Raw genomic sequence first — 20,281 nt, forward strand, 5'->3', positions numbered from 1 at the left:
TCGATCAGTCAAGATATTGTTTTGATAGTCTTAGGGTTTTGTAAATCTACAGCATAACAGTATAAACATTACCATCAGCCCCATTATCAGCATTAATGCTTTGTATTTTTAGAGCATTTCATATAAGGTAAAATAAAAGACAATAATAAAAAAGATTGAGTCAATTCTAAGTCATTCAAACTATTAAAGAGTTAAAAATAGAATAAAGTAGAGAAGGATGGTGAGGTATAGTTCCCTTTTTCTTTTTTTTTTTTTTTTTAATTCAGTTTTATTGCGATGTATTCACATACTATACAATCATCCATGGTGTACAATCAACTGTTCACAGTACCATCATATAGTTGTGCATTCATCACCCTAATCTATTTTTTTTATTAAATTCAGTTTTATTGAAATACATTCACACACCATACAATCATCCATGATATACAATCATCCATGATATACAATCCACTGTCCACAGTATGATAACATAGTTATGCGTTCATCACCACAATCTATCTCTGAACATTTTCCTTACATCAGAAAGAACCAGAACAACAATACAAAATAAAAGTGAAAAAAGAACACCCAAATCATCCCCCCATCCCACCCCATTTGTCCTTTAGTTTTTATCCCCATTCCTCCACTCATCCCTACACTAGATAAAGGGGGTGTGATCCACAAGGTCTTCACAATCACACTGTCACCCCTTGTAATCTACATTATTATATAATTGTCTTCAGGAGTCCAGACTGCTGGGTTGGAGTTTGGTAGTTTCAGGTATTTACTTCTAGCTATTCCAATACATTAAAGCCTAAGAGGTGTTATCTATATGGTGCATAAGAATGTCCACCATATAGTGACCTCTCGACTCCATTTGGAATCTCTCAGCCACTGAAACTATTTCATCTCATTTTGCACCCCCCTTTTGGTCAAGAAGATACTCTCAGTCCCACGATGCCGGGTCCACATTCATCCCTGGGAGTCATACTCTGTGTTGCCAGGGAGATTTACACCCCTGGGAGTCGGGTCCCACGTAGGGGGGAGGGCAGTGAGTTCACCCGTCGAGATGGCTCAGTTAGAGAGAGAGGGCCACATCTGAGCAACAAAGAGGTACTCAGGGGGAGACTCTTAGGCACCATTACATACAAGTTTAGACTCTCCTTTGTGGTAATGAGCTTCATAAGGGCAAGTCCCATGCTCGAGGGCTCAGCACATCAAACCACCTGTCCCAATGTTTGTGACAACATCAACACCAGTCCAGGTAAGGATGTCCAACACATCCGCACCTTCCCCCAGATCCTCGGGGCTGGGGAGGGGGAGGCTGTAAATATATTTTTTATTATCTGCTCAAATTACTCTAGGATGTGTCACTATTTCACTCCAGCCTATACTAACCTACCGTATCTCACTTCCTATTCAAAGTTCCATGCAATTGTGGTGTTTGAACAAATCGACTGTAGAGTTGTACCGTTTAGAAAATTTAGATCCTGTACCAAATAGATATCTATTCACTTGGTCTCAGATGAAAGTTGAAGTTTTAAAACACAATCAGTTTCAACCTTTACCCTTTGGCCTGGCTTGCCCTGGTCTTAACCGGAGCTGCTTCATTCATATCACTAATTGAAGTCTGGGCTCTTTTTCAGCTTTTTTTTTTTTGACAGTGGCTGTATGCACTAATACTGACATTCATATGTCTCTATATGAATATATGTCATAACTCTAGCTCTGAGTTTCAGGTGTCTCAGAGATATGCATTGTTCCAGAGACCAATCAGGTTATACGCTAGGGGATCAGCATCTCAAAGTTTAGAGATAGGCCTTACAATTCAGGGATAGAGTTAACTGCTGTAAGAGCTTACAATCTAGGGACTATTAAAATTATTGTGTCCATGTTAGGCTATGTTCTAAGATTCAATTCTGAGTTTACACATTGTAGTTAGTCCATATTGGTGAGGCATCATCCCTCTCACCATGTTTTCTCCAACACTTTTACTCCTATATATATATTTTCCTACAATTTTATAGAGTTATGTTCACATACCATACATCTATCCACAGTGTACAATCAGTTGTTCATGGTATCATCATAAAGTTGTACATTTATCACCACAATCAGCACTTGAACATACTGATTACTACAAGAAAAATTGTTTTTTTTTTTTTAGCAATAAGAAAAAATGATAAAAAGAAAAATAACATATCATACAATAGAATATACTACTAAGGACAGCAAATAACACCACTACCAAGAATCCCATATTACTCCCCTATATCCCCCTCTAATATACATTTAGCATTGGCATATTGCCTTTGTTACATTTAATGGAGGTATATTACAATGTTACTGTTGACCATAGACTCTAGTTTGCCTTGATTATGTTTTTTTCCTGAATACCATCCCTTTTTCAAATTTCTACATGGTTGACATTCATTTGCTTTCCCTCATGCAAAAACATTTTTATATTTGTATATTTAGTAACAGTCATTGGCCACTCCAGTTTTTGCCACATTATACAGTCCCAGTCTTTATCATTTATCTTTACCTCTGGTGTCATACATTCTGCTATCCCACCTCTTTCAGCTTTGCTCACAGACATCTTTGTTCAGTGTACTTAAAATACCATGCTACCATCACACAGTATTATGCTATGTATTTCTGGATCTATGCAATCAATCCTAAACATTCTGTAGTCCTTCAGCATCAAATGGCTGATCTCTGCCCTCTTTCTGTCTCCTGGTCACCTGTGTTGTCAGCTTTTAACTCCCAAAGTTTGTTCATTAATGTCTGCTCATATTAGTGAGACCATACAGAATCTGTCCTTTTGTTTCTGGCTAACTTCACTCAACATAATGTCCTCAAGGTTCATCCACATTATTACATGTAAGTCTTTGTTCTGTCTTACAGCTGCATAATATTCCATCATGTGTATGTACCACAGTTTATTTATCCACTCGTCCTTTGATGGACATTTGGGCTGTTTCCATCTCTTGGCAATTGTGAATAATGCTGCAATAAACATTGGTTTACAAATGTCTGTCTGTGTCTTAAGTTTCAGTTCCTCTGAGTATATACCCAGCAATGGAATAGCTGGGTCATATGGCAAATCTATATTTAGCTTCCTGAGGAACCTTCATACTGTCTTCCAGAGTGGTTGCACCATTCTACATTCCCACCAACAATGAATAAGTGTGCCTCTTTCTCCACATCATCTCCAGCACTTGTCATTTTCTGTTTTTTGGATAATGGCCATTCTGGTAGGTGTGAGATGATATCTCATTGTGGTTTTGATTTGCATTTCCTTAATAGCCAGTGAAGTTGAGCATTTTTTCATATGCTTTTGAGCCATTTGTATTTCCTCTTCAGAAAAATGTCTGTTCATGTCTTTTGCCCATTTTTTAATTGGATTGTTTGTCTTTCTGTTATTGAGATGCAGGATTCCTTTATATATTCGGGATATTAAACCCTTATCTGATATGTGGTTTCCAAATATCATCTCCCATTGTGTAGGCTGCCTTTTGACTTTTCTGACAAAGTCCTTTGATGTACAAAAGTGTTTAATTTTGAGGAGATCCCATTTGTCTATTTGTTCTTTGGTTGCTTGTGCCTTGAGTGTGAGGTCTAAGAAACCACCTCCTTTCACAAGAACTTTAAGATATTGCCCTACATTTTCTTCTAAGAGTTTTATGGTCTTGGTGCTAATGTTTAGGTCTTTGATCCACTTTGAATTAATTTTGGTATAAGGTGTGAGATGGACATCCTCTTTCATTCTTTTGGAAATGGATATCCAGTTCTCCAAACACCATTTATGGAACAGGCTGCTCTTTCCCAGTTGCTTCGGCTTCACTGCCTTATCAAAGATCAGTTGTCCATAGATGTAAGGGTCTACTTCTGAACACTCAATTCGATTCCATTGATCAGTATATCTGTCCTTATGCCAGTACCATGCTGTTTTGAGCACTGTAGCTTTGTAATATGCTTCAAAGGCAGGTAGAGTGAGACCTCCCACTTCATTCCTCTTTCTCAAGATATTTTTGGCTATTCGGGGCACCTTACCCTTCCAAATACATTTAGTGATTGGTTTTTCTATTTCTGTAAAGTAAGTTGCTGGGATTTGAATTGGTATTGCATTGAATCTGTAAATCAGTTTAGGTAAAATTGCCATCTTAACTATATTTAGTCTTCTAATCCATGAACATGGTATGTTCTTCCATTTTTTCAGGTCTTGTTCAATTTCTTTTAGCAGTTTCTTATAGTTTTCTATGTAAAGGTCTTTTGTGTCCTTGGTTAAGTTTATTCCTAAATACTTGATTCTTTTGGTTGCTATTGTAAATGGGATTTTTTTCTTGATTTCCTCCTCTTGTTGCACATTACTTGTGTATAGGAACACTACAGATTTTTGCGTGTTGATCTTGTAGCCTGCTACTTTGCTGTATTCATTGACTAGTTCTAGCAGCTTTGCTGTAGATTTTTCTGGATTTCCTACATATAGAATCATGTCATCTGCAAATAGTGAAAGTTTTACTTCTTCCTCTCCAATTTGGATGCCTTTTATTTCTTTTTCTTGCCTAATTGCTCTAGCTAGAACTTCCAGCACAATGTTGAATAACAATGGTGATAGTGGGCATCCCTGTCTTGTTCCTGATCTTAGAGGAAAAGCTTTCAGTCTCTCCCCATTGAGTGTGATGTTAGCTGTGGGTTTTTCATATATTGCCTTTATCATATTGAAAAAGTTCCCTTCTATTCCTATCCTTTGAAGTGTTTTCATCAGGAAAGGATGTTGAATTTTGTCAAATGCCTTTTCTGCATCAATCGAGATGATCATGTGGTTCTTCTGCTTTCATTTATTGATGTGGTGTATTACATTAATTGCTTTTCTTGTGTTGAACCAGCCTTGCATACCTGGAATAAATCCCACCTGGTCGTGGTGTATAATTCTTTTAATGTGCTGCTGGATTCGATTTTTGAGTGTTTTGTTGAGGATTTTTGCATCTATATTCGTTAAAGAAATTGGTCTATAATTTTCTTTTTTTGTAGTATCTTTGCCTGGTTTTGGTATTAGGGTGATGATGGCTTCATAAAAAGAGTTAGGTAGCTTTCCCTCTTCTTCAATTTTTTTGAAGAGATTGAGCAGGATTGGTACTAATTTGTTCTTGAATGCTTGGTAGAATTCACATGTGAAACCATCTGGTCCTGGGCTTTTCCTTTTTGGGAGCTTTTTGATGAGTGACTCAATCTCTTTACTTGTGATTGGTTTGTTGAGGTCATCTATTTCTTCTTGAGTTAATGTTGGTTGTTTATGCTTTTCTAGGAAGTTGTCCATTTCATCTAAGTTGTCTAGTTTATTAGCATATAGTTGCTCATAGTATCTTCTCATTATCTCCTTAATTTCTGCAGGGTCAGTAGTTATATTTCCTTTCCCATTTCTGATTGCATTTATTTGCATCTGCTCTCTCTTTTTTTTTGTTAGCCTAGCCAGTGGTCCATCGATTTTATTGATTTTCTCAAAGAACCAACTTCTGGTTTTGTTGATTCTCTCTATTGTTTTCCTGTTCTCAATTGCATTTATTTCTGCTCTAATCTTTGTTATTTCTTCCCTTCTGCTTGCTTTGGGGTTAGTTTGCTGTTCTTTCTCTAATTCCTCCAGGTGAGCAGTTAACTCTTCAATTTTTGCTGTCTCTTCTCTTTTAATATAGGCATTTAGGGCAATAAATTTCCCTCTCAGCACCGCCTTTGCTGCATCCCATAAGTTTTGATAAGTTGTGTTTTCATTGTCATTTTCCTCGAGGTATTTACTAATTTCTCTTGTAATTTCTTCCTTTACCCACTGGTTTTCTAAGAGGGTGTTGTTTAGCCTCCATATGTTTGTGAATTTTATGACCTTCTGCCTTTTATTTATTTCCAACTTCATTCCATTATGGTCTGAGAAAGTGATTTGTATAATATCAATATTTTTAAATTTGTTGAGACTTGCTTTGTGACCCAACATGTGGTCTATCCTAGAGAATGTTCCATGAGCACTTGAGAAAAAAGTGTATCCTGCTGTTGTTGGTTGTAGTGTTCTATAAATGTCTGTAAAGTCTAGTTCATTTATCATACAATTCAACATCTCTGTTTCTTTAGTGATCCTCTGTCTAGATGTTCTATCCATTGATGAGAGTGGTGTATTGAAGTCTCCAACTATTATTGTAGGGGTATCTATTTCTCCTTTCAGTGATCGCAGTGTTTGCCTCATGAATTTTGGGGCATTCTGGCTTGGTGCATAAATATTTATGACTGTTATGTTATCTTGATGAATTGACCCTTTTATTAATATATAGTGTCCTTCTTTGTCTCTTTTAATTGTTTCACTTTTGAAGTCTAACTTGTCTGATATTAATATAGCTACTCCCGCTTTTTTCTGGTTGTTGTTTGCATGAAATATCTTTTTCCAACCTTTCACTTTCAGTCTATGTTTGTCCTGGTGTCTAAAGTGAGTTTCTTGTAGACAGCATATAGATGGGTCCTGTTTTTTAATCTATTCTGCCAGTCTGTGTCTTTTTATTGGGGAGTTTAATCCATTTACATTTAGTGTTATTACTGTAAGGGTAGTACTGTCTACTACCATTTTGTTTTTTGGAATTTATATGTCATATCTTATTTTTTCCTCTCCTTTTACCTTTCATGATAATCTTCATTTCTGCACTCTTCTCCAACTCTCTCTCTCATGTCTTTTCCTATCAGCCTGTAGCACTCCCTTTAGTATTTCTTGTAGTGCTGGTCTCTTATTCACAAACTCTCTCAGTGTCTGTTTGTCTGAAAATGTTTTAATCTCTCCCTCATTTTTGAAGGAAAGTTTTGCTGGATATAGAATTCTTGGTTGGCAGTTTTTTTCTTTCAGTATCTTAAATACATCATGCCACTGTCTTCTTGCCTCCATGGTTTCTGCAGAGAAATCTGTACATAGTCTTATTGACCTTCCCTTGTATGTGATGGATTGCTTTTCTCTTGCTGCTTTCAGAATCCTCTCTTTGTCTTTGACATTGGACAATCTGACCATCAAGTGTCTTGGAGTAGGTCTATTGGGATCTATTCTATTTGGGGTGCGTTGTACTTCTTGAATCTCTAATTTTCTGTCTTTTATAAGAGTTGGGAAATTTTCAGTGAATATGTCTTCTATTACTCTTTCTGCCCCTTTTCCCCTCTCTTCTCCTTCTGGGATACCCATAACACGTATATTTGTGCGTTTCATATTGTCACTCAGCTCCCTAAGACCCTGCTCATATTTTTCCATTTTTTTCACCATCTGTTCTTTTGTGTGTATGAATTCTAATGACCTGTCTTCCAGTTCACTGATCCTTTCTTCTGCCTGTTCAAATCTACTGTTGTGTCCCTCCATTGTGTTTTTCATCTCCTCCATTGTGGCCTTCATTCCCATGAGTTCTGACATTTGTTTTTTTAAGTTTATGAATTCTTCTTTATGGTCAGCCAGTGTCTTCTTTATATCCTTCAGCTCTTTTGCTATGTCTTCCTTCATTTCATCAAATTTATTTAGCATTTGTTGCCTCCACTCCTGTGTCTCAGCTGAGTTATTAGTTTGTTCCTTTGGTTGGTCCATGTTTTCGTGTTTCCTGGTATGGCTTGTTATCTTAAGTTGTCTAGGCATCTGATTTTCTTGATTAGTTTATTTTGGAGCTTGTTTTCTGTCTTTTACTTAGTGGTTTTCTTGTTGGTTGGCTTTGTTCTCTGGTCTCTGTTATTCAGTTCAACTTATTCTAGACCTCTAACTTAGGTTCTATTTAGTTGATCAGAATTTTTCCCCTCTTGTTTTTTCTGTTTCTTGCTCTGCCTCTATGTAACCTTTTTGTGAGTGGGTCTCCTCAGATATGGTCGACCCTAGTCAGATTTTCCCAGTCTAGTGAGGCCCGGGTCTCATTGGGAGGGTATGGAGTTTTCCTGAGAATGAGACTCTCCTATGAGGCCTTTAGAATTAGTGCTTTTCCTCTCCAGTCCAGCAGGTGGCGCTGGCCAGCCTGCAGCTCCCCCACCAGTGTAAGGAGGTGTGGAGACTTTAGTTCTCCTGGTGACTGTGATCCTGTCAGGGGCTTGGCTGACTGAAGCCAGAATCTGAATTCCAGCCCCTGGGGTCTGAATTCCCAGAAGGAGGACTACCAGTTGAGCTGGACCTCCCTCCACTCTCCCAATCCTCAGAACTCCAGTTGTCTCTCAGGGGCACTATTCCCTTTTCCCCTCTCCTCTTTGGGGCCTCTCCAGGTAGATTCCTTGGTCAGCCTGAGTTGCCAATTAAAGACGGGGGTGGAGGCCTTCAGTAGTGAATACGGAATTCAAAGACACTGTGGGTACTCTGTCTCCCCCAAGCCCAGCCTAGTCCCTCAACTTGGGCTTTCCGATAGAAAATAACCACATATATTACTTTTAGATTTAAACAAGCAAACAAACAAAAAAAAAAAAATAGAAAAGAAATCAAGAAAAAGAAAAAAGGAAGGAAAAAAAAAAAAAAAGAGTCTCTTTTAAAAGTCTTTCCCCAGCCTGGAAGTTTTGTCAGTGTCAGAATAGAGCATTTAAAGATATGCTTTGGGCTATTGTCTGATAATTACTCTCCAACAGCTTCAGTTCCACCCCTGCTGGGGGCTATTGAAATGCAAAAAGATAAGCGATCAGTGAGAAGCCAGAAGGGACAAAATGTAGGGGGAAAAAATGGCTTTTTTGGAGTCTGGGAATGAGTGCCCGCTTTTATGTGCCCCCACTTCTCGGAGCCCAGTCCTTCTTTAGCACCCCAGCTCCCAAAGTTAGTTAATTAATTTGTTAATTAATTCTACAGTTGAGGCTGGGTTGAGCCTCCCTTCTTGCCCTCAGCAGATTGCTGTTTTTTGTTTTTTTTTCCCCCCGTTTCAGGGAGCCGGCAGCAAGACAGTCTGTGAGGTCTGGGTGGGGAGGGGCGCCAGACCCCTGGTCCGGGGAACTTACAATGTTCGCTGCGATCTCAGCTTTTCCTCCAATTCCAAACTTGTGTCCAATGTGTGACTGGTTACTGGAGACCCTGAAAACAGTTTCATATAGTTCTTGGGTAATTGCCAGCTGCTCTAGGGGAGAGACGAAATTCTGCTCCTCACCACTCCGCCATCTTGCCCCGCCTCCACCCTAATCTATTTTTAAACATTGTCCTTGTAACAGAAAAAGTGAAAATAAGAATAAGAAAAAAAAAAGTAAAAAAGAACACCCAAATCATCCACCTCCTCCCACCCTATTTTTCATTTAGCTTTTTGTCCCCATTTTTCTACTCATCCATCCATGCACTGGATAAAGGGAGTGTGATCCACAGGGCTTTCACAATCACACTGTCATCCCTTATAACCTACATTGTTATACAATCGTCTTCAAGAGTCAAGGCTACTGGGCTGGAGCTTGGAAGCTTCAGGTATTTACCTCCTGCCATTCCAGTAGGTTAAAACCTAAACAGTATTATCTATATAGTATGTAAAAATGTCCACTAGAGTGACCTCTCCTCTCCATTTGAAATCTCTCAGCCACTGAAGCTTTACTTTATTTCATCTCACATCCCCCTCCTCATCAAGATGTTCTCAGTCCCACAACACTGAGCCCAGACTGATCCCCGGGAGCCATATCCTGCATTGTCAGGGAGATTCACAGCTCTGGGAGCCAGGTCCCATGTAGGGGGGAAGGCAGCGAGATCACCTGCCCAAGTGGCTTAGTTAGAGAGAGAGGGCCACATCTGAGCAACAAAGAAGCACCCAGGGGGAGACTCTTAGGCACAATTGTAAGCAGGTTTAGCCTCTCCTTCGCAGCAACAAGCCTCATAAGGGCAAGCCCCAAGACAGAGGGCCCAGCATTTCAAGCCGTCAATCCCCAGTGTTTGTGAGAACATCAGCAACAATCCAGGTAAGGAAGTCCAACACCTCCACGTCCACCCCCAGCTCCTCAGGGGGGCCCCAAATATACATCTTTATTCTCCACCTAAATTACTTTGAGATGTGTTGCTATTTCACTCTATCCTATACAGACCTACCATATCTCACTTCCTATTCAAAGTTCAATGTAATTGCGATGTTTGAACAAACTGACTGTAGAAGTTATATTGTTTAGAAAATATAGATCCTATACCAAATAAACATTTCTTCCCTTGGTCTCACATGGAAGTTGAAGTTTTACTACACAGTCAATTTCAACCTTTACCCTTTGGCCCAATTTGCCCTAGTCTTAACCAGATCTGCTTCATTCATGTCTAATTGAAGTCTGGGCTCTTTTTCAGCTTTTTTTTTTTTTTTTTTTTATTTGGTTTATGCGTTAATACTGACATTCATGTCTGCCAAGCTCTAGTTCTGAGTTTCAGGTGTCTCATAAATATTCTCTGGATACTTGGAGATTAAACTGGTGTTCAAAGCACATTGTGGTTGTCAGTTTTCTGTGTCAACTTGGCGTGGGCTATTGTCTCCAATAATTCAATCAAACTTAGGTGTTGCTGTGAAGTATTTGTAGTGGTGATAAAAGTCCGTATCAGTTGACCTTATGTAAGGCTGATTATCCTAGATAACCTGTGTGATCTGAATGAACCACTTGAAAGGCTTTAAGAGCAGGTTGCTACCTATGGATGGCTGTTTCAATCCATGATCCAAAGTTGCAGCCAGCCTTTCCTGGTGGCCTGCTGTTCTGGTTTGCTAATGCTGCCATTATGCAAAATACCAAAGTTACAGTCTTAAGGCCATAAAAGTGTCCAAGCTAAGGTGTCAGCAATAGGAGACCGTCACAGAAGAATGACCAATGGCATCTGGAACACCTCTGTTTGGTTGGCATCGTCTTCCTTTGCTTCCAGGTTGTGTTTCACAATGGCTTGCTCTCAGGATGTTTCTCTCTAGGTGTCTGGGGGTATTCTCTTAGTTTATCTCAGGCAAACTCTGGAGTAGCAACAGTCTACTTTCAATGGCCATCTTCAAAATGTCTCTCTTGGCTGCAGCTGCTCTGTGGTCCTTCTGTTTGTGAGCCTTTATAGGGCACCAGTGAACTAATCAAGACCCACACTGAATGGGCAGGGCCATACCTCCATGGAAATAATCTAATCAAAGGTATCACCCACAGTTGAATGGGTCACATCTCCATGGAAACAGCCTAATCCAAAGTTTCCAACCTAATCAACACTAATACATCATCCCCTATGAGACTGCATTAAAAAACATGGTGTTTTGGGGGACATAATCCATCCAAACTGGCATACCTGCCCTATAGATTTTGGACTTCCCTAGCCAGACCCTGCAATCATGCAAGCCAATCCTTGTAATAAATCTCAATATATTATCTCTTACTGGTTGTGATTCTCTGAACCCCGGCTGTTACAACATTCACAAATGAAATAATACCCTTAATTCAATCTATGACTATAATAATTTTTATAGAGAAAAAATGTGGGTAGAATTGAGGGGATAAGGAAAATAAAAGCTGTAAGATTGACTTTGTCATTACTGAATGAAAATTCTAGGTTCAAAGCAGAGGTAAACAATGCAAATATCAAATATTTTGTCTACAGTGATAAAATAATACTTTAAATATATGCTCCAAAATCATAAATCTCAACTTAGATATTTAAAAGGAAGCAGAATGATTTGAAGATGTTTGTGCATGTACAGCCAGATAAAACTCTTATTAACTATGCTTTTTTTGTCAATACTTATTGGAAAGACTCACTATCTTCAAATATATTTTCCACCATTTATTTTCTCCAAATTACTGGTCTGCACCATATAACTTAGACTTTAATTATATATTGCTATGTATTTGTGCCAGTTTGGATATATTATGTCCCCCAGAAAAGCCTATTCTTTAATGCGTCTTGTGGGGGCAGACTGATTAGTCTGTTGATTATGGTGGAACTTCTGATTAAATTATTTCCATGAAGGTGTGGACCCCACCCACTCAGGGTGGGTCTTGACTGGCTTACTGGATTACTTAAGAGAACTCAAGAGCTGATACAGATGCTTGCTGACACTTGCTTAGAGATGCAGGAAGAATGATGTTTAGTGATGCTAAGCTAAGAGACAAAGACCAGAGTTTGTCCTTGAGAGGCTAAGAGAGGACCCCCAGATGCTTACAGAGAAACACCCTGGGAGAAATAAGCAAGGATGCACAGTAGCTGAGAAAGAGGAGCAAAGACAGAAGCCCAGATACATTTTGGACAAAGCCATTTTGAAGCACAACCTGGGAGCAAAGGACCAGCAGATGCCAGCCACGTGACTTCCCTGCTGACAGAGGTGATCCGGACGCCATCAGCCTTCCTTCAGTGAAGGTATCCTCTTGCTGATGCCTTGTTTTGGACACTTCTATGGTCTTAGAACTGTAAATATGTACCCTTTATAAAAGCCAATACATTTCTGGTGTAACAGCAGCATTAGTAAACTGGAACAGTATTTTTCTCTGAATGTTTTGGATCTGTTAGTTTTTTTCTTCCCAAGCTTCTTGAAATAAGAGGCCACAATTTATACAATTGTTCAATTTTTCTCTGGAGTATCTGGCATAGTTATAGAAGCATAGTAATTATTCAAGTATTTAATAATTGCTTGATTTATCAGCTGTCATAAATTATTTTATAGATGACTACATCAGAAGATAGAACTCATATAACTGTATATGTTAGTTTTCTATTGCTGTGTAAAGATGTACCATAAACTTAACACCTAAAAACAACATTATTTAATAAATTTATTATTTAACAATTTTTGTGCATCAGTAGTTCAGGCATAGGTTAATTGGGTCCTCTGCTCAAGGTGTCACCAGGCTGAAACCTAAGTGTCAGCTGGACTCTTCTCACCTGGGGCTCAGGGTCCTCTTTCAGGCTCATTTAGGCTGTTGGTAGAATTTAGCTCCTTGTGGTTGTAGGAGTGAAGTAAGTCCCCATGTCTTGCTGGCTGTTGGCCAGGGGTCACTTTCCAATTCTAAAATCCACCCTCAAGTCCTAGCAATGTTGCCCTCTAACAACATGAGAGCTTACTTCTTCAAAGCCATCAGGAGAATCTCTCTCTAGTATGCTGCAACAGAATCTTATACAATGTAACCTAATTAAGGAAGTGATCATCCTCTCATATTCACAGACCCTACCTACACTCACAAGAAATACATATATGAGCTGAATATTCCAGGAGACTGGAGTCTTGGAAGCCAGCTTAGAATTCTTTGATTGGATACGTTTTGAGCACAGCTTGCCACAATTCCCTGTGACTCCAAAATAAATCCTGTGTTTGGACCAGATGTGTCTTCCTGGTGCCAAGGACAGATGGTGAATGTGGGCTGACTTCCTTTCTGGGTTGCCTGGAGATAAAACTCATCCCCTAGCTGATAGTGGCCTGCCTGCAAACACATTCCTTCCCCTTTTCCCCTGATCATATGTAAGCATCCATGGGAGACCATCTGGCTAAAGTATGCATGTTTTATGACACCTGGACCACCTCCACTGGTATATCTCTTTTCTTGGTAGGGAGGAAACAGGGTTTCTTAACTACTGTTTGCAAAGACAGGTGCACATAGTCCTTCATGGGCTGCAGAGAAGAACCTGCTGGCCATGGGGGGTGGGGGGCAATGACCACCAGTGAAGCTGACTTTGCTTTGTATCTTACACATATGAGTAAATATTCCTCCCAGTGCCTGTGTAAGTCATGCTTTTGTTGGTGACCTGGATATCTGCAAACCCTGCAGTGGGTTGGGACCCTAGGATTGCCATTCCTCCTTGCAGGCATTGTTATGCAGTGAGATTCCTTCACTGGAGATGGCAGTAAGTATCTCTCTTTCTGACTGACAAATTTTGACTACAACCCTCTATCATCTCTATTCTACCTCTATCTCCATCTCTATCATCTCTATCTCTGACTATCATCTATCATTTCTATCTCTCATCCATCTATCTATCTAGCTAGCTAGCTATGTAGCTATCTAGCTATCAGCTTTTTTATTTTACTTTTGGCAATGTAGAGATACTCTGCTTACAATATTTGATTTCTTAAATTATGTTTTATTAATATATATTTTTAACTACCAGATTCCATCTGTTTCATGAAAACATCATTAAAGAGACATAATTTCTCCACACATATTTTACCTTGTGATATTTATTTGCAAAAGCCCACACTCATCAAACTTCAAGTCATTTTTTCAAATATTTCCTTACATTTTAAATGTTTTTCTTTATATAGGAGGGTGCAGTAAACATTAATTCACATCCCTGCCTTCTGGTGACAGAAGAAACTATATTAGGAAGCTCTTCACACTGATCTAGCACTTTATATTCTCAATGAGTCAAGTGATTAATTAAATTTTAACACTACTTTGAAGAGTTATGGGCAGTTTCACAAGTGAGAATACTTATAGCTAAGATCTTGAAGCAGGCCATCCTGATTTCCCGGGACACACACCCTCAAAATTAAAGATTTCTTGTAAGAAAATTTATTGAAAAATTTTACTGAAAGATAACAAATGATATTATAAACAATTTTTTCTATGGCAAATATCCAAAAATGAATGATAATTTTATGAATAAAGAAGAGGTACAGAATATGTAAAGTATGATATGTGTGTCTATGTGTTTGTGTGTGTGCCTATCTATACAATCTTTAACTGCAGTTAGAGTACATGAATGAGAACCTATGGAGCATTAACCTTGTGCATTTTTTCCAGAAGGACTGCAATAGCTCCACAGTAAAAGATCATCCTTCTTTCTTACAGAAATTGGTATAGTTAACTAAAAAGTGGCATTTAATTATGATCTGGGGTCCAGGACATCTTGACACTACAAATCCCATTTTGTTACCAGATTAAAGAAAAAACCTCATTAGTATATCATTATCACTTCCCCAAATACTACTGCTACATATGGATATATTTTCTTCTAGTCTTTCTCCTTTCTTCCCATTTAGCTACTGTGTGGATGAAGCGTGTCTTTTGAGATTTAAGCACAAAACATATCTATTCTTGTCTTCTATCTCTTTAAATGTATTCTGTTGATTAATACTTCCCCTAGACCTAGTTCTTTTGATGGAAGAAATTTGGGACAAATGTCCAGGCTTATCTAGTCACTTTCAGGTAATGAAATGCTTTCCAGGCGTCAATTAATATTTTCAATCCATGGTAATATTCAATACTTTAATCTCCATTCAAAATACTAGGTGCACCTCCTTTCCCAGCTTGTGCCTGTACCTATAGAGTAAGGGGGAGGGAGGGAGGGTCTTTTCTCTTCTGCTGAATGGTGTTTTTGTTCTTCCTTCATCATCTTGTCAATTGCAGTGTCTGGTCCCAACAGGGGTGTGGTAGGGAAAGAAGGAAGGAAGGGAGTTAGAAACTCTTTTATTTGACTAACAATGTTGTAAGCTGGTATGTGCTCTCTGGGCAGGTAAATAAATACACAATCAGTGGTTCATAGTATCATCACATAGTTGTACATTCATCCCCATAATCAATTTTAGAACATTTTCATTACTTCAAAAAATACCCTAAAACATCCCACACCCATAATGCCCTCCTCTGTACCCTTAGTGTCGGTGTGGTACATTTATTACTGTTGATGAAAGAATATTAAAATATTACTGTTAACTTTGGTCCATAGATTGCAAAAGGTGCATTCCCCCATGTAGCACTTTATTATTAACTCCTAATAGTATTGCACATTTGTTCTTGTTCATGGGAGAACATTTTTATATTTGTACTATTAATCACAATCATTATCCAGCATAGGGTTCACTGTGTTATACAGCCCCATGTTTTGTCCTCTAGCTTTCCTTCTAGTGACATACATAACTCTAAACTTCCCCTTTCAACCACAATTTGACACATAATTCACTGCTTAATTATACTCATGATAAGGTGCTACCATCACTTTTATCCATTTCCAAACATTTTAATTCAACCTAGTTAGACTTTCTGCACACATTAAGCATCTGCTTCCCATTCTCTACCATCATTCTATCTCCTTGTGAACTATTTTCTAGATTTTAACTCTATGAGTTTACTTACTATAATTCTTTTTAGTGAGATCCTGCAATATTTGTCCTTTTGTGTCTAACTTATTTCACGCAACTGAATGTCAAGTTTCATCCATGTTGTTGCATGCTTCAGAATATTCCATCATACATATATTTCACATTTTGTGTATCCATTCATCAGTTGATGGATGCTTGGGTTGTTTCTATCTTTTTGGCAATTGTGAATAATGCTGCTATGAACACTGGTGTGCAAATGTCTATTCAAGTCCTTGCTTTCAGTTCTTCTGAGTATATACCTAGTAGTGAGATTGCCAGTTCATATGGTAGTTGTATACTTAGCTTCCTGAGGAAATGCCAAACTGTCTTCCACAGTGGAAGGCACTTTCCCACCAACAGTGAATAAGTGTTCATGTTTATCCACATCCTATCCAACACTTGTACCTTCCTATTTGTTTAATAGTGGCATTCTAGTAGGTGTGAAATGATATCTCAGTTTGGTTTTGATTTGCATTTCCCTGATGACTGGTGATGTTGAGCATCTTTTCATGTGCTTTTTGGCCATTTGGATTTCCTCTTTGGAAAAATGTCTATTCAAGTCTTTTGTTCATTTTTTATTGGATTTCTGTCTTTTTATTGTTGAGTTGTAAGAGTTCTTTATATAGTCTGGATATTAAACACTTGTTTCCAAATATTTTCTCCCATTGAGTAGGCTGCCTTTTCACCTCTGACAAAGTCTTTTGATGCACAGAAGTATTCCATTTTGAGGAGGTCCTATTTGTTTTTTCATTCTTTGTGCATTGGTTGTCAAGTCTAAGTAACTTCTGCCTGCCACAAGATCATGAAGATGCTTCTGTGATGGTTAGGTTCATGTGTCGACTTGGCCAGGTGATGGTGCCCAGTTGTCTGGTCAAGCAAGCACTGGTCTGTTAATGCAAGGATATTTCATGGCTGGTTAATAAACCAGAAGGCTAGTGTTCTAGTTTGCTAATGCTGCTGAATGCAAAACACCAGAGATGGATTGGCTTTTATAAAAAGGGGGTTTATTTAGCTACACAGTTACAATCTTAAGTCCATAAAGTGTCCAAGATAACACATCAGTAATCTGGTACCTTCACTGGAGATGGCCAATGGCGTCCGGAAAACCTCTGTTAGCTGGGAAGGCACGTGGCTGGCGTCTGCTCCAAAGTTCTGGTTTCAAAATGGCTTTCTCCCAGGACACTCCTCTCTAGCAAGCTTGCTCCTCTTCAGAATGTCACTCACAGCTGCACCCAGTTTCCTCTCCTTGAGCCAGCTCATTTATATGGCTCCACTGATCAAGGCCCACCCCGAATGGGCGGGGCCACGCCTCCATGGAATATCCCATCAGTTATCATCTACAGTTGGGTGGGGCGCATCTCTATGCAAACAACCTAATTCAAACGTTCCAACTTAATCCCCACTATTCTGTCTGCCCCACAAGATTTCATCAAAGAATATGGCTTTTTCTGGGGGACATCATACATTCAAACCAGCACAGCTAGTTTATTAAATCATCAGTCAGTTGACTGCATCTGTGGCTTATTACATCTACAACCAACTAAGGGACTATTTTTCTGTGATGAATCTAATCAGTTGGATTTAATCTCCTGGGGAGTTCATCAAAGACCTTTATTAGAGTTCCTGACAGAATTTGGATTCATGCATCCTGCCCTACAGAATTTGGACCCATTGATCTTCACAGTTGCATGAGACACTTTTATAGAAGCTCATATTTACAGATATCTCCTGTTGGTTCTGTTTCCCTAGAGAACCCTGACTATTAGATGCTTCCCTTTATTTTCTTCTAGGAGTTTTATTGTACCAGCTCTTATATTTAGGCCTTTGATCCATTTTGAGTTAATTTTTGTATAGGGTGTGATATGACGGTCCTCTTTCATTCTTTTGGATATGGATATCCAGTTCTCCCATCACCAGTTGTGGAAGAGACTGTTCAGTTCCAGTTCAGTGGACTTGGGATCCTTTTAAAATATCTATTGATTATAGATCTGGGGGTCTGTTTCTGAACTCTCAATTCAATGTCATTGATCAATAAGCCTATCTTTTGCCTGCCCTATACTGTTTTCACCACAGTAGCTTTGTAATAAGCTTTAAATTCAAGAAGCATGAGTCCTTCATTCTTCTTTTTCAATATGTTTTTGGTTATTCAAGGCCCCCTACCCTTCCAAATATATTTGGTAATTGGTTTTACCATTTCTGCAAAGTGGGCTGGTAGAATTTTGATTGCTATTGCAATTGTAGATCAATTTGGTTAGAGTTGACATCTTAACAACATTTAGCCTTCCAATCCTTGAACATGTAATGTGCTTCCATTTATTTAGGTCTTCTTTGATTTCTTTTACAATTTTTATAGTTTTTGGAATACAGGTTGTCCTAGTTTGCTAATGCTGCAGAATGCAAAACACCAGAGATGGATAGGCTTTTATAAAACTGGGGTTTATTTCATTACACAGTTACAGTCTTAAGGCCACAAAGCGTCCAAGGTAACACATCAGCAATCGGGTACCCTCACCAGAGGATGGCCAATGGCCTCCGGAAAACCTCTGTTAGCTAGGAAGGCAGCTGGCATCTGCTCCAAAGCTCCGGCCTTAAAACGGCTTTCTCCCAGGACGTTCCTCTCTAGCAAGCTTGCGCCTCTTCAAAACATCACTCCCAGCTGCACTCTCTTTCCTCTTTGAGTCAGCTCATTTATATAGCTCCACGGATCAAGGCCCACCCCGAATGGGTGGGGCCATGCCTCCATGGGAACATCTCATCAAAATTATCACCGACAGCTGGGTGGGGCACACTCCAAGCAAATCCAACCAGCACCCAAGGGTCTGCCCCACACAAGACCACAAAGATAATGGCATTTGGGGGACACAATACATTCAAACCGGCACACAGGTCCTTTACATCCTTGGTTAAATTTGTTCCTAGATATTTGGTTCTTTTAGTTTCTATTGTAAATGGAAAAAGAATATGAAATGCTTTATGAATTTGCATGTCATCCTGGTGCAGGGGCCATGATAATCTCCTTTGTATCATTCCAATTTTTGTATATGTGCTTCCAAAGTGGCACTGTGGCTTTTCTTTTTATCTACTTCACATTCTTTTTGCAGAGAGAAAGTTTTTAATTTTGATGAGATCTAATTTACCAATTTTTGCTTTTGTTGATTGTTCTTTTGATGTTGAGTTTAAGAACTCATTGCCTAGTCTTAGGTCCCAAAGATTTTCCCTTATATTCTAAAAGTGCAATAGTTTTATATCTTACATTTAAATCTCTGGTCCATTTTGAATTAGTTTTTATATAAGGTGTGAAGTTTAGCTTGAGGGTCATATCTTTTTGCCTATGGTTTTTCAATTGTTCTAGCACTGCATTCATTTTCTATTGCTGTATAACAAATTGCCACAAATTTAGTAGTTAAAAATCACCCATGTACTATTGTGCAGTTCTGCAATTCAGAGTCTGGATGGACTTGACTGAGCTCTCCATTGAAATGAAGGTGTTTGCTATGCTGGCCTCTTATCTGGAGGCTCTTGGAAAAAATTCTCCCCATCCTTATTCAGATTATTGATAGAGTTCAGTTCCTTGTCATTTCCTTCCTGGCTGTCTTCCAGGGATCTCTCTCAGCTCCTTAATGCTGTTTGCATATCTTCTCTTGTGGCCCCCACCATCTTCAAGCCACCAATAAACTTTTCAATCTCTCTGACTTCTTCCTTTGCTACCCAAAGGAGAAATCTGATTTTAGTGCTCATATTATTAGATTTGGCCCACCCATATAATCTCTTTTTTAATAACTCAATGTAAACTGCAAAATCTCTTTTGCCATGTAAAATAACATAATAGCAAGAGAGATATCACATCATATTCCCAGGTTCTACCCAACCTCACAGAGGAGGAGATTATACAATGGCAAGAGTCATTGGATTCATTTTTAGAATTCTGACTAACACAAGGACAATTTGTTGAAAAGACTATCCTTTTCCCATTGAATTGCTTTTGCACCTGTGTTGAAAATTAGTTGGGTGCATTTGTATGGATCTTTTCCTGGATTCTCTGTTCTGTTCTAGAGATCTATGTGTCTATCCTTCTGCGAATCCCACACTGTCTTGATTAGTCTAGTAATCTAGTGTGGTGGTTTGAAGCTGTATGTAGCCAAAAAACTCCACACGTATTCTTAAATCTAATCCATTCCTATGGATGTGAACCCATAGTAAGTATAATCTTTTGATAAGGTTACTTCCGTTAGGGTGTGGCCCAGCCAAATCAGTATGGATTTCAATCCTAATACGGAGTCCTTTATAGA

At 38.8% G+C, this 20,281-nt stretch overlaps 1 non-coding gene across 1 annotated transcript; it reads right to left on the bottom strand.

Moving 5' to 3' along the window:
- Nucleotides 1-18,947: 18,947 nt before the first annotated feature.
- Nucleotides 18,948-19,053, bottom strand: LOC119530683. The gene has a single exon (XR_005216078.1). It is a non-coding gene; the product is annotated as a U6 spliceosomal RNA (small nuclear RNA).
- Nucleotides 19,054-20,281: the final 1,228 nt, after the last annotated feature.

This window comes from Choloepus didactylus, chromosome 3, assembly GCF_015220235.1.
Source record: "Choloepus didactylus isolate mChoDid1 chromosome 3, mChoDid1.pri, whole genome shotgun sequence".
NCBI classification, from domain to species: Eukaryota; Metazoa; Chordata; class Mammalia; order Pilosa; family Megalonychidae; genus Choloepus; species Choloepus didactylus.